Raw genomic sequence first — 14069 nt, forward strand, 5'->3', positions numbered from 1 at the left:
CCAGCAAGGCTCTTGGCAGAATTTTCCTTCCTACTGTCTCAAAAATCAGACAGAAACTTCACGGTTTCAGCAAGCAGCTATAAGCAGTCGGGCACCCAGTATGCAGAGCACTGCTTATCAACAGATGCGTGGACTTCTTTGTGGGGCCACTTGCAGTAGCAGCCAACCTCATTCACCCAAAATAGTAAACAGTTGGTTTCTCTACTCACACTGCAGACACCTGCCATACAGGCAATATCATGTGATTGAGCAGTACCCTCTCTCTCTCTCTCTGCATCTCCCGACTGTAAGCACACTGCGCACACAGCTAGGAGAACACCTCTGCTCTGAGTGCAGAAGCCATGTGCATTTTCTCCCTTGCTTAACCCTTAGAAACAAGTGTTAGCTGTGGAGAGTGCTAAACTGATAATCTGAGAAACAGAGTCTTCATAGGCATTTGCCCTGAGACCAGACACAGGTAACAGCAGGCTACTTCTGTACCAGCACATATTCTCACCCCCTCTTCCCTTAAATCTTTTCTCCCAACCTAGTAGAAACACCTAACTGAAAACAATCTGCAGCCCCAAATCAATAACCCTCTATTGCAAGGATTAGAACTTCCGAATCTGTGCTTGCATGGGGGCAGCCACCTCATCTTGAGTTTATTTTGCACGCATTAGGAACAGATGACACACGGCTGACAAATTTTGGTTACACATACTGCCCAGCAAATGGCTAGGAGAAGACACGTTCCATTTGAGCAACAACCAGGAGGTACTCTCACCAGTACAGCTGGTAGCTTTGTTGGTTTTTAATTTTGCTAAGAATGAATCATCAGAGGTGCAATGAAGTCTGGGTGAAAAAAAACCCAGAAAACAAAAAAAAGAGAGTTGTCCAATGATTACACATACCTGAAAAAAGTATTCTTGTTACCTTTCCAGAAAAAAAAAAAAAAAAAAAAAAAAAAAAAAAAAAAAAAAAAAAAAAAAAATAGCAATCAGTGTCATCCTACACACCTGAAACAAAGATAACCACACGGACATGACAAAAATAAAAAGATGAATACTCTAAACACTACAGGAACAGTTTCCAATTCATATTCTGTTCCCATCCCAATCAAGACAAAATTTTCTCATTTCCAAACAGTTTGAGAGGCATTCAAGCCATTTTATAAAGCAAGGCTGGAATTACAATCAGGGAAAAAATGTCCCTAATAATGAAACTAATATCTAAGAAAAGTAGCGTTCAACCAAATGCTAGATGGCATCAGTGACATTTCTGAGTACTTTCAACAGTACTCCCCTTACTTTTAAATGTTCAGCCTTCACCCAGGAAAGAATCCAAACTCCAGTGCTCCCGTGAGCAAAAAAATACCTTTGGTGGTAATATAAAGCTCTGTAATTGCACTACTCCTGAATTACCACCATATACTCAACAGAAATTTTCATCTTAATTTTAGGATTTGTAAAAGTCAGGTGAAGGTTCAGTCTCACAGTGAACTTCAGCCAGTAAGGTCAAGTTACTGCATAAATAGAAGACCCTGTTTTTGCATGAGCATTAGCAGTCACAGCACTGTGGAGAGCTGCCTTGGGAAACAGACCCAGCACACCACAAGAGTTCTAAATACAGGATGAAGGACAAGATAAAGAAACCCATAGTCCAGATCTCCCCTTTCTGCAGCAACACAAAACTGCACACTGAGTCAGGCCTGATACTCTGAAGAGAGAGGTCCCATTAATGTAATAACTAAAGAACAATTACTCAGTGCTAGACCCAGTTCTACTTTTCCTGGCAAGCAATATACCATCTGGATGGTAATGATTACAAGATTCAGCTACAGAGGTCAGAACCTACTATTATTTTGCCAGTCAGAGCCTCTGAGTTAGCAGGTCACTACAGCATACAAAACCTGAGAAACATGAGCTAGGTGCTCATCCAGCAAACCTGCCAATACCCAGGTATTGCCAAAACAGCCCTAAGATGTTGTCCAAGTTCTGATGAAGAAAACTTTAAGAACTGATGAAGATCTGATCCTTTCAATGTATTATTGCAGAGCTGCAGATATGTACACAGACACACCTTTCTTTTTTCCTTTGCAGAAAACAGCTTGGATAGAAAAACACTTGGCTGGCTCAACGGTAATTAGGTAAATCTTTTATTTGCTGAGGAAGATATTCTAAAATTTTGTCTTACAGTATCAAATTTGTCCCACAGCATTATTTAGTGTTCTAAAAGAAGGAGTAATTATTCAAATAATCTGGGCCATAGCACTCCAAAAAGGACATGGATAATGTCCCCCATGCTGTAAGAAGATAAACTCCAAAGGGCCTAGATTGGAGGCCCTTCAACATACGAGCAAGCACTTGTAGCGTTCCCCCTTGCAAAACATGGACTCTAAGAGATAAGTAAAGGCCACGAGCAACCTGTCTCATATGAAAATGATACCATTTACACTTGTTTATAAACATAAAAAAAGCTTTTAAAAGTTTAATTTGTTTTACTGGATCCTGATATACTGATAGGAGATCTGAAAATCTGATCAGCAGTCACATGGACAAAAATACCAACGTACTGTAAGAAAAAGTAATTTTGACAGTTACTCTGGAAATCAGCAGGGTAGATTGGAAAACTCGTTTCACAGCAGAGGAAGGATTCCAACAACAGTTTCACTTGCTTAACCACTCCAGAAAAATAGGATCAATGCCACTAATGCCTGCCCAACCATCAGTGTCTTGCACAACTTTTACCCTGGAATTGGCAGAAGTCCTGTTGGCAAAATAATCACCTTTACCAAAGGGACCTAAGTATTTGCCACAGATTTCTCATCTGAAAAACATCAGGCCAAATTTTCATAATCTATCCATGAGACATCAGTTGAGCCATACATCCTTCGACTTTAAGGTGTGAAATGAGACACAGAATGTGGGGATGTATTCTTCCTCAAGATGCTGCATCAGGGGCACACACAGCTGGCACAGACACTGCTGCTACTTCTGAGGCCTGGTGGGCATGGAATGCAACATTTGCATTTGAGGTACCACTACCTACTCACTACTTTGAGTAGTGAGTAGGTAGTGGTACCTCAAATACACACAAATTTTAAGGAATTAACTTCTTGTATCTTTCTATCTTCAAAAGCCAAGGAAAGGGAGAGAAGGGCCACCAATATTGACATAAGGTAGACGTTGGATGAGCTCAGCTGTAACACAAAACTCCATTATTGGTTTCTTCCCCCCAAAAAATACTGCATTTTTAAATTCAAATTATTAAGCAGATTGAAAATGCACTCATAACCTCCACTACCACCTTCAAATGTGCATTTCTCCTCTTTTCACCTCCAGTCCTCTCTGCAGTTCAGTGCAGGTTCTCCTCCTTCCCCCAGTAGTAATGTTCTCACAGGACACAACACCTGCAATGATCTGCATGCACATAATTTAATGATGAAATATAAACAATGCACTGCTAAAAATTGCAAACAGCTGCAAAATATGCTCACTCAGGCAACATGAGAAAGATCTCAGCCAAGGTCTAAGCCAGATGACTCCTAAGAAAGAAGTATGAGCTCACTACACATTTGAAGATCTGAGATTTCTAGCAAGAAGACAAAGGCTGGGAAAATAACAGAATGCTGCACTAAATCACTGTAAAGCTTTGTTTGATGTCTTACAACTCAATTCACTTCATACTTCAAAGTAAATACAGACTGCACACTGACACTTGTGTTGCTTATCGCTCTGCTAGAGATCACATCTATGTAATGTGAGTTCGGTGTGGATATTCCCAGGATCCACCAACAGTGCCTCCCACCAACAAGGACCTTTAGGAAGAGGAAGAAAAGTGAGGCTGGGAGCACTGTACATTTTTGCTTCTCCATTCTCAGGAAGAGCCTGAAATTTACCTACTCTTATCTTGTCAACCAGCTGGTGACAGCTAGTGTTGCCATTCTAGTGCTGCCATTCAGCATCCAGAAAATTTCTAGACATGACAGGTAGCCAAAGCTAAACCACCATGCAGATGTAAAAATAGGTCACAGCAGCAGGAACCATGCCTGGGAACCTGGACTTTTGTTGTAGCTTTTGAGCAGCTCTTCAGTCCTCCAACCCACTCTGGGATATACCGCCACCCCTGCTTTTGGCAAGTTTGCTGTCATTGAGCTGTAATTACTGTGAGCTGAAAGCATAAAAATAGCTGCTGCACAGGGTGGAAAACCTATCAGATGATGTCAAGACGAGTTTTGAGCCCTCCCTTCCCCACCTCCCCCCTTCACTTCCTTTCCTGTGTCACTTTCTCATTACCTCACTGTCTCTAATTCTGAAAGTGCTTCTCTCTCCATCTTTCAGCTGTCAAAGTGAACTTTACACAGCAGCTAGAGCCAAATCAACCCCCAGTCCATATATACACCCTGCCACCTACTCCATTCCTTGGGATTCAGCCAAGCTGTCAGTTTGCCTTTCCCTGGAAACACGAAGCACATGAAATCCTCAATTCTGTCTGCAAAACACTGGATCAAGAAGAATCAGTTCAGCCCAAGATGTGCAACTCTGATCTGCATCTGATTAACTCCATAGATAAGCAGTTTAAAACCGGCAAGTCAAGTCAACATGATAAGTGAGGTGTGGAAAGGCAGCAGCAGCAATCCCATCCCCCTCTGCTAACACTGAGTAACTCAGCCCTGCCTCTCTCCAAGGCTCTGTAGACCTGAGGAGCAAAGTGCAGCACATAAAACCAAAACTTCTGATTTCCCCACCTCTCCCCTCTCCAGATCAAGAACTCAGATGTCAGTATGGGAAATGTTGCTACAAGGGCTGAAAAGAGAGAAAAGAGAAAGGGAAGCAAAGATGTTGGTTCACTTATGCACCATGCCTCTAATCCTTCCTCTCTCCAAGACCCACTGCACTGAGCAAGCTGGGTGTGATAAGGAGAAGGAAATGGTCCAGAGGTCTGTAATACTCTAGATCATGTGCAAACAAAAGCATTATGCAGCACATGCTCCTGATACTACTACATGTGAGGGTAACATCTGCTCAGAGTGTGTCACCTATGCAGCCAAAGAAAATGGTGCAACTTCTAAAGACAGGTTGGTTAATTTAGTTGGATTTTCTTCAGAAAACCAATGACAGTGGTTCTGTCAATTCTGTGCTCTAAAAAGCTGCATATACACTCCTTGGCTACAAAAAGGTGTTGCCCAAGTAGAGATCTCTAGCCCAGAGAAGAAATGGTGGATTTCTCTGACCAAAGCAGTGGAAGGACTCTGTTCATGACAGAAAACTTCACAGCAGAGGGTAGAACAAAAGCAGAGGGATTAAGAGAAAGTTTTATAACCAGTTCCCAAACAACTAACTACAGCCCACTGTGCATATAAGCCCAACAAAAACAAGCAAGTAAATTAAAAACACATATCCAAGCACATCTTGTTATTTTTACCATTTTGGTTGATAAATTCTGGTTAGATGTAAACACTATTGCATACCTCTTTATAGTACAAAGTTACTAGTCCTTCTTCAAGTTACCACCCTGTTGTAAGCCCCCAGAACCAGTATGAATGCTCTCACTCTGTTCCAGTGCAAAGTTAGAAAGATTAGCTCAAATTACCTTGGCTAAGTTAAGGAGCTTTACAGTGAGAGCTCACACATCATGAACCACATCTCAAATGTGGTGCATATCTCCAGTGGAGGGCCTTAACTGAGAGCTGCTCCAGCTGGAACCACAACAGAATTCCATATATTCCTTTAGTTCAGCTACTACCCACCTTGCTCTAAAATAATTACTTAGACCAAAGGAAGTAACAGTTCTTCGCTCTTACCTAAGATCAACAGTTTACTTGTTATAAAACAGTTAGAGGTGTCATGCCAGAGACAGTCATCCAAGGTTCAAGTTAAAATTGTTCTTATCAGCCTTCCTGCCTACAGTTAATCTGCTAATCTACCCACATGCTACCCAAATAATTTTAACTTCTCCAGGGGTAGACAGATGTGCTCACACAGGCGCAGATGTCCATTTCCCCACCCCTATCACTGCACACAGGCAGGAACACTCAGAGGTTGGAGGAATCACACACACAGAGAATACTGAGTTGGAAGGGACCCAAAAAGAGCATCAAGTCCAACTCTTAAGTGAATGGCATTCACATGTGAGTATACACTGTGACCAGTGGAGAACACTGAGCACAAGACTTTTCAAAACATTTCAAAATATTTCCTCTTACAGACATTCCAGACTTTAATTCAAGCCACTATGAACAAGGGAAAACAGCAAAGTCCAGCAAACATTTGGTTTTGCTCTCAAGAGCAGAAAAACAAAGTTCTGGCTGCCAGACCAAGGGGGTTAGTGAGCAAGACAGAGTGGAAGAGGAAGCAATTTGAATTTGTCTTAAAACAGCAAATTGTTTTTGGGAGGGAGTAACTGGAAAGGACAGGAGGAAGAGACCCTTCCCCTCATGTTAAGGCATGTCTAAGAGTTTGAGAAGTTATGTCACTAATTCCTGTGGTTGTTGTGCAAAAGCTATACTGCACTTCTCTCTGTCACATCCTTTAGATATCTGGCAATAAAAGGTTTCTTCTCTATCAAACCCTCCTACTTACCGCACAAGACGGTTACCTGCAAACACTTGGAAAATGCAGTCAATTTTTTAAAGTACCTGAAGAAGAGTGGAAACAGCCAGGCTGTACTCTGTGTTCACGCACCGCTTGTGGAAGGATTAGCAAACCCTTCATTTACTTCTCAGCATATACTAGCAGAATCGCTGCTAGGTAAACCTTCATTGTGACTTTTTTTGTCTTATGTGACAAGATTGTGACTTTTGCCCAGAAAGCTACTTCCTTCTCCAAACACATCAGCAGTAACAACATTGTTGAGGCTAAAAGTGGCCATTATTCTTGGTTAATCTAATACAGAATTGCAATCTCAGAATCTACATTGTTATTAAAGGTTATCATCCCCTTATGGTTGCAGAGGACTACTTAAAGCTGTAGCTGCTTGGAGCTGCAACAGTATATAAGACTGAAGTGAGAGGAAAATAAACTACTACAATTCCTTTTTGCTTGGACTTCAATGACTTCAACTTCAACTCAAACTCTGACCTATTTTTGCTCAAGCTTTGGCTTAAGGCTCCCTGCTTAGACTACTTTTGCACCCCCTCTTCTGAAGTCCCATCTCAGTCATGCAGCAATTGGTGCCTTCCCTGTGAGGAGGCAAAGACTGCCTAATCAGTGTAGGCAGCTGGCAACCCGCTCCAGACTGGAAGTGCTGCTGGAAGAAGCAGGATTGGGCCTGTTACCAATCCCTCTGGACAACCGGGAAAACCGAGAGGTGAGCTGGGGAAATGGAAACATTCATCAGGGGAATTCTGCCCAGGAAGGAGACTTTTTTTGCTTATGCTTGAGCTGCTTAAGAAACAAGCAAGGTAAACAGCAAGTCTTTACCTTCCCATGATTTAAAACTCCTGCTGAAGAGGGCATAAGATGAGGGAAAAAAAGTTACTGTGTCTACCATCTTTCCAAAACACTTTTGGGACAAGATAGGGGTGAAATTATGGGACCATGCCACAAAGGGGAATAGGGTAGCGGCTGAGATGCTCTCCTCTTGGAGAGTGATTTATGAAACAATGGAAAAGCAAGAACAGCTTCAAGCTGTGGATAATGATCCTGAACAAGCGGCAGACCCACCGAAAGCCATATATTCTTTAGTACAGCCATCCATTCCTCCTCCACCACTGGAGGCAAAAGAAAGATACCGGGCACTGTAACAGCTTTTGTTGCCAGCCACTGCCCCGGGAATTGAGCGGGGGGGAGGGAGGATGAAGATCCCTTTGATCCTGATCCCATAGACTCTAATGATGAGCCAGACCTGTTTCCCCCAGACCCTCACAAGAACTGGGTCCATTTAAAAAGAGCTTTACTTGCGGGAGACTTGCAAATGGCTGACAAGATCATAGCCCCTGTCCTATATCACGGCAGCAAACAGTGTAATCCTCATTGGGAGGCACTGTCTTTTCAGGAGGTAAAAGAATTAAGACAGACGGCAACTGAACACAGCATTGTGTCCCCATATTTTTGGAGTTTGTTGAGCTCCATGCTTTCTGCACATTTAATGACACCCCACGATGTTAGGCCCCTTGTTGGGGCTGATATTGACCCCTACACAATGTACTTTGTGGGAGGCAGAATGGAAAAAAGTGTCTGCAGGGGCTTCTTTTGACTTATGTGGGACACAGAAAACAAGATTTAGCTGCTTTAACACTGGATCACTTTGCAGGGGAGGGATTGTACACAGACCCTTCCAATCAAGCGCATGAATGTCCAAAGGAGGCTCTTGAGGGGTGTCTTGGTTTGGAAAGACAGGTCTCTGTCAGGGAAAAGCCGGAGCTTCCCTTGGAATGGAGAATGTAAACCCTCTCCCTCTGAATTATTATAATTTTGAAATCAAGGGGCTCTAAGGCAAAGATATGAGAATAGGAACAACAGTTCTTTACTAGGAAAATTAAAACAAAAATGCAGTAGTACAAAAAAAACACTGACAGAGTCAGAACACGACCTGACACCCTGTTGGTCAGGGTGTTGGCAGCAGTCCAATTAAGTCCTCCTGGAGTGACAGATGTGGTCCTGTTGGAGTAGAGATGATCCTGTAGAAGGGCCCAGTGGTGGTGAAATGAGTCCAGTCTTCCCCTGGAAATCCACTGGAAAACAGGCTGTCCTAGTGTTCTGAATCCCAGGTTTTATCCAGGTCGGAATGCTTGGCTCCTCCCACTGGGTGGAGCATCTCACAATGGGATGATGTAATTTTATCAGCCATTCAGTGAGCCTTAATGGCCCATTACCAGCAGATATCCCCCCTGGAGAGAGGATGTGTTGTGGAAGAGATAAAGAAACACTGCCTCACCTTATTTTAACAGCTGTCCCATTAAAAGAAAGACACCCGCCCCCTTCCCCCTGGAGGTATGAGATAAAGAGAAACACCTCTTAAACCGGTTTCAACAGATGGGAATAGAACACATTTTGCATTGCAAGACAAGTGGGTAAGAGAGGCTGCAAGAAAGGCATTTTTAAAGATCCCTGATGCAAGGATGTCTCAGAAAACTTTTGCAAACATAATTCAAGAGGCACGAGAGCCGTACATGCAGCTCACTGACAGATTGAAGCAAAGCTCTAGAACAGCAGATAGACAATGAGCCAGACCGAGAGATTTTGCTTTTAAAGCTCACAGTTGAGAATGCAAATGAAGACTGTAAAAAGTTGCTTAAATCACTAATTAATCCAAAAAATCCAAACCCTAGCAGAAATGATAGAAGCTTGTAATCACATTGTCACACTTAAGCACACATCTGAAACAATGGCTGCAGGAATGAGTGAAGCTTTTGCAGCCCTTAAAAGCCCCACAGGGGAACCAAGAACATGCTTTGGTTGTGGAAAACCTGGCCATCTGAAAAAGGACTGTTTTGCTCAGAACAGGGCCCAAGCAAAGGCTCCTGGCATATAATTCTGGTGTCGTAAAGGAACACATTTCACTAACCAATGCCATTCTAAGTATGATTTTGAAGGTCATCTGATCCAGGGAAACCAGAGCTGGAGCACAGCATGGCGACACATTCAGACACAAATGCCCCAGACGACACAACAGACACCACAGCAGACGCCGCAGTAGGGATCACCTCAAGTCTTCACCCAGCAACTTGAGGTAGCACTAGACTGGACCTGGCAACCTCCAACATAGTAACATTACTTGATTCTTCTGCTCATTTACTCGCTACAGGAATTTCTGGACTACCAAATACCCAGAGAAGTGCTCTGGGAGATCTCCCACCACCCTACCAGTGCTTTTAGTTCTCACTGGACTCATAGATTCAGACTCTGTTGGTGAAATTAAGATTATGACCTGGACTCCTTTTCCACCCTGTACTGTCCCTAAGGGGACTCGTGTTGCACAATTGATTCTTCTCCCACAGACACCAGCACTTGCTAAGGGAGACTATGGAGAAAGAGTGGGGGGTTTGGATCTATGGAAACTCCAGAAATACTATGCGTACAAGTAATTTCTGATAAACGCCCTACCTGTAAATGCACCCTAAGGTTATAGGGACATCATGTAACAATTATAGGTATCCTAGATACTGGAGCTATTGTGGCTGTCGTTTCTCAGGGTAAACGGCCTCCCTCCTGGGCCCTCACAGAAGTATCCCAAACCCTTACAAGGATTGGGGGAATCAGTCATAGTTATCAGAGCCACCACCTAGTTCAGGTGGAGGGGCCAGAGGGCCACATAGCTACTGTAAAGCCATTTGTTATGCGTGTACCCATGGTGTTATGGGGGCGAGATGTACGTTCTCAACGCAGCTTCAAAATTCAGCCTGTTTTTTAACAGAGGCCACTGAGGCGCACATCACCCTAAAGTTAACCTAGAAAACTGATCGCCCTGTGTGGGTGGATCAATTGCCCCTGCCATTAGTTAAATTGCGCACACTCACTGAACTTGTCCAAGAACAACTTCAAAAGCGACACACAGTCCCCTCTACAACCCCCTGAAATTCACCTGTTATTAAGAAACAAACTGGCAAATGGCACCCCCTACAGGACCTCTGAAAAATTAATGATGTTATGGATGAAACGGGAGCACTGCAACCTGGTCTCACATCCCATGCCATGATTCCTCAAAATTGGCATTTGACAGTCATTGATTTAAAAGATTACTTTTTAAACATTCCTTTACATCCTGATAATGATCCTAAATTTGCCTTTTCTGTTCCAAGCACTAACATGCAAGCACCCTTGCAAAGCTACCACTGGGTTGTTCTGCCACAGGGAGTGTAAAACAGCCCTACTAACTGCCAGTAGTTTGTTGCAAAGACCCTGTCCTGGGTTGAAGTATATTCTATCACCATCTTCATGAACTGTTGAAACCAGGTGAGGCAGTGCTCCCTGCCTCCTCCACTCTGGCTTATCTTCTGTTAATGGGCCCATCAGCACCTTTGCTACACAGCTCACAGATAACCCCCTCCTGGACTACCTCCTGTTAATGGGTCCATCAGGCCTTATCACATGACTCACAATCCCATTGTGAGATGCTCCACCCAGAGGAAGGAACCAAGCATTCCAGCCTGGATATAAGCTGAGACTCTGAACACCAGAGGGGCGCTTACCCACTGGATTACCAGAGGACCCGAGCTACCAGACCTTTCTACAGGATCACTGCTTCAGGAAGACCACCTCACCTGGACTGCTTCCATCACTCCGCTCAGGTTGTATTCTGACCCTGTCGGTGGTCTTTTGTATTATTACATCTATTTTATTTTACTTTCTTTCCTTTTTTTCCTATTAAATTTTATCTCTGACTTGGAGCCTCTCATTTGTTTTGCTTTCAAACCACTACAGACCCTCAGTCCCATTCACCAAAAAATGGCGGCTGTTCTTTTGTACCACTACACGGATGATATCCCTGTAGCGGCAGAAAAGCAGGAGGAAGCCTTAGCCTTTTTCATTACTGCTGTAACTTAAGCAGGACTTTGTGTGTGTTGCTCCTGAAAAATTCAGCATCAACCCCCTTGGAAATATCTTGGCTGGCGCATTAGGATTCAGACTATTACCCCTCAGCCTTTGCAAATTCAAACAAACATTTGTACACTGCACGATACTCAAAAGCTTTTGGGGACAATTAATTGGGTTCATCCTTTATTGGGAATTTCAAATACAGATCTGAGCCCCTTGTTTACATTGCTCAAAGGGGAACCAGATCTCCTCTCGCCTAGGCAAATCACATCAGAAGCTCGCCAGGCATTGCAACAGGTAGCTGATGCCATTAGAAATTGACAAATCCTGAGCTACCTTTCTATCTAATAATTCTGAACCCGCTTAAACAGCCTCATGTTTTGATTTACCAATGGGATCCTAAAGTGCCAGACCCTTTGTCAAGTATTGAATGGATTTTTTTGCCACACCAGGGGACCAAATCTATAGCATCCAACACAAAATGATTGCATTACTTATTATCAAAGCAAGATAGAGGTTGACCTCATTTGCTGGTGTGGAGTTTAAAGTCAATATGTTTGCTTGTTACTACTGTTTTCTTGTTATGGCTGTTACAACAATCAGAGACATTTCAGATGGCATTGACTAACTTCACAGGGCAACTTTCTTTGCATCCCCCAAAGCACAAGTTGCTAGCTACTAAATTTAAACTTTTGATGAAACCTAAGCGAAGCGAAATTCCTTTGCAAGCTTTAACTGGTTGTACAGATGGTTCCAGCTGCACTCACAAATCAGTAATGCTCTGGTGGGATGCGAATTTTAATCTATGAGATTCAGACATTACTACTGTTTCAGTTTCTCCTCAGATCACTGAATTGGCAGCTGTTGTATGGGCCTTTCGGCAATTTTCTACCCCTTCCAATTTAATCACAGCTTCTGCTTATGTTGCAGGGATTATTGAGAAAGCTGAAGTTGCTGCTCTAAGAGACGTGCCTAATGAAAACCCTTCTACCAGCTACAACAATTGGTTTCTCTTTTAGAGAGTAGATAACACACATATTCTGTGATGCCTATTAGATCCCCACACTATTTTACCTGGTTTTATAGAGGAAGGTAATCATCAGGCAGACCTGCTCACTTTAGCAGGTCTTACCAGACCGCTTTGCACAGGCTAAATTAAGCCATTCATTTTTTTCATCAGAATACTGCCACATTGGCACACTCCTTTGACTTGACTAGCTGCCAAGCTTCCAGTATTGTGGCAGTGTGCCTAGACTGTCAGAGACATTCCTTTCCCTCTGTTGCTGGAGGAGTGAACCCTAGAGGGCTTCAGAGCCTTCAGTTATGGCAAACAGATGTCACACATTTTGCTGAGTCTGGCCGTTTCAAATTTATTCAATCTTCTATAGATACTTTTTCAGGTGCTTTATTTGCATCCTGCCATACCGGAGAGTCAGCAAAGGATGTCTGCCGTCATTTTACCAGCACTTTTGCAGTCATAGGTATTCCCTTAGAAATTAAAACAGACAATGGCCCAGCATATACTTCCCAGAGAGTTGCAAATTTTTTTGCCTCCTGGAGGGTAATTTAAAACTGGGATTCCTCAATTCCTCTATGGGTCAATCCATAATCTAAGGAGCACATGGCTCGCTCAAGCGTCTTTTATTGCAACAAAGAAGGGGAATAGGGAATGGCCCCCCGCAAATGCTTACAGAAGGCATCGTATGTTTTTCATTTTTTGAACTGCTCCTTGATGGATCCTAATCCTCCAATTGTCAGGCATTTCAGTAGTAGTCTGCAATTACAGCCCAAACAGAAACCCCCAGTGTTGGTAAAGGATCCAGACACAGGTAAAATTGTGGCACCTTACCCTCTTGTTAAGTGGGGTTGAGGTTATGCTTTTGTTTCTACAGAAGCTGGATTGAGGCAGATTCCCACAAGGAATGTGAAGCCTTTCAGAGAATCATTGGCAACACCACCTGAGGATCCAGCCCTTACACTGACCTCTGAGGATTCATGATTTCTCTGAGGATGCTTGTGAGAAGAGCCTCATCAGCAACTGCGTGACAACAAACAGACCTATGTTCTTGTTGGGTTACCTAGAGGTGTTAGGGTCACCAAGATTAGGTTGTCCATTTTAGAAGAACTGGTGAACCACACATTAAGGGGCAGTCAATACAGTGCCTAATTTCCTTTTGAAGAATCTGTCCTTGCTTTAGACTGGGAACATATTGATCCTAGCCAAATAGTCACTGCGTATGAGCGAGAACTTAGTTAAAGTAGCTGTTTATGCTTTGAGTGTTGTTTTGCGCACACTTGTTGTAGAGCCCTTAGTGTTTTGCAATGCTTACAAGAGACAGATCAATAAATCAATAAAGAAAATTTTATTGGTGCAAAAGGAAGGGGGAAATATGGAAGAACAGATGAGAGCTAGAACAGAAAGAACGATGGAGATAGATTGAGATATTCTAGCCTTAGTGGGATACAGGCATGAAAAGAATTGGGAGAGTACAGCATATGCAGATATCAATGTTTTTGAAACTATGTAGTTTTGTAAGGCTGCAACCAATAGGCTAATTCTGTAACTAGTGTGCAATTCTTGCTTAGGGATGTGCCTGCTTAAAGCTGTAGCTG

The 14069-nt window shown here is 43.0% G+C and overlaps 1 protein-coding gene across 1 annotated transcript in view; it reads right to left on the bottom strand.

Annotated features, from left to right (window-relative positions):
• MRTFA (myocardin related transcription factor A) overlaps nt 1-14069 on the bottom strand; it is a 91397-nt gene that overhangs the window by 48863 nt on the left and 28465 nt on the right. The window lies entirely within an intron of this gene.

The sequence above is a fragment of the Chamaea fasciata genome, unplaced genomic scaffold (genome assembly GCF_029207755.1).
Source record: "Chamaea fasciata isolate MVZ Bird 193981 ecotype frontalis unplaced genomic scaffold, bChaFas1.0.hap1 SCAF_5, whole genome shotgun sequence".
Lineage (NCBI taxonomy): Eukaryota > Metazoa > Chordata > Aves > Passeriformes > Sylviidae > Chamaea > Chamaea fasciata.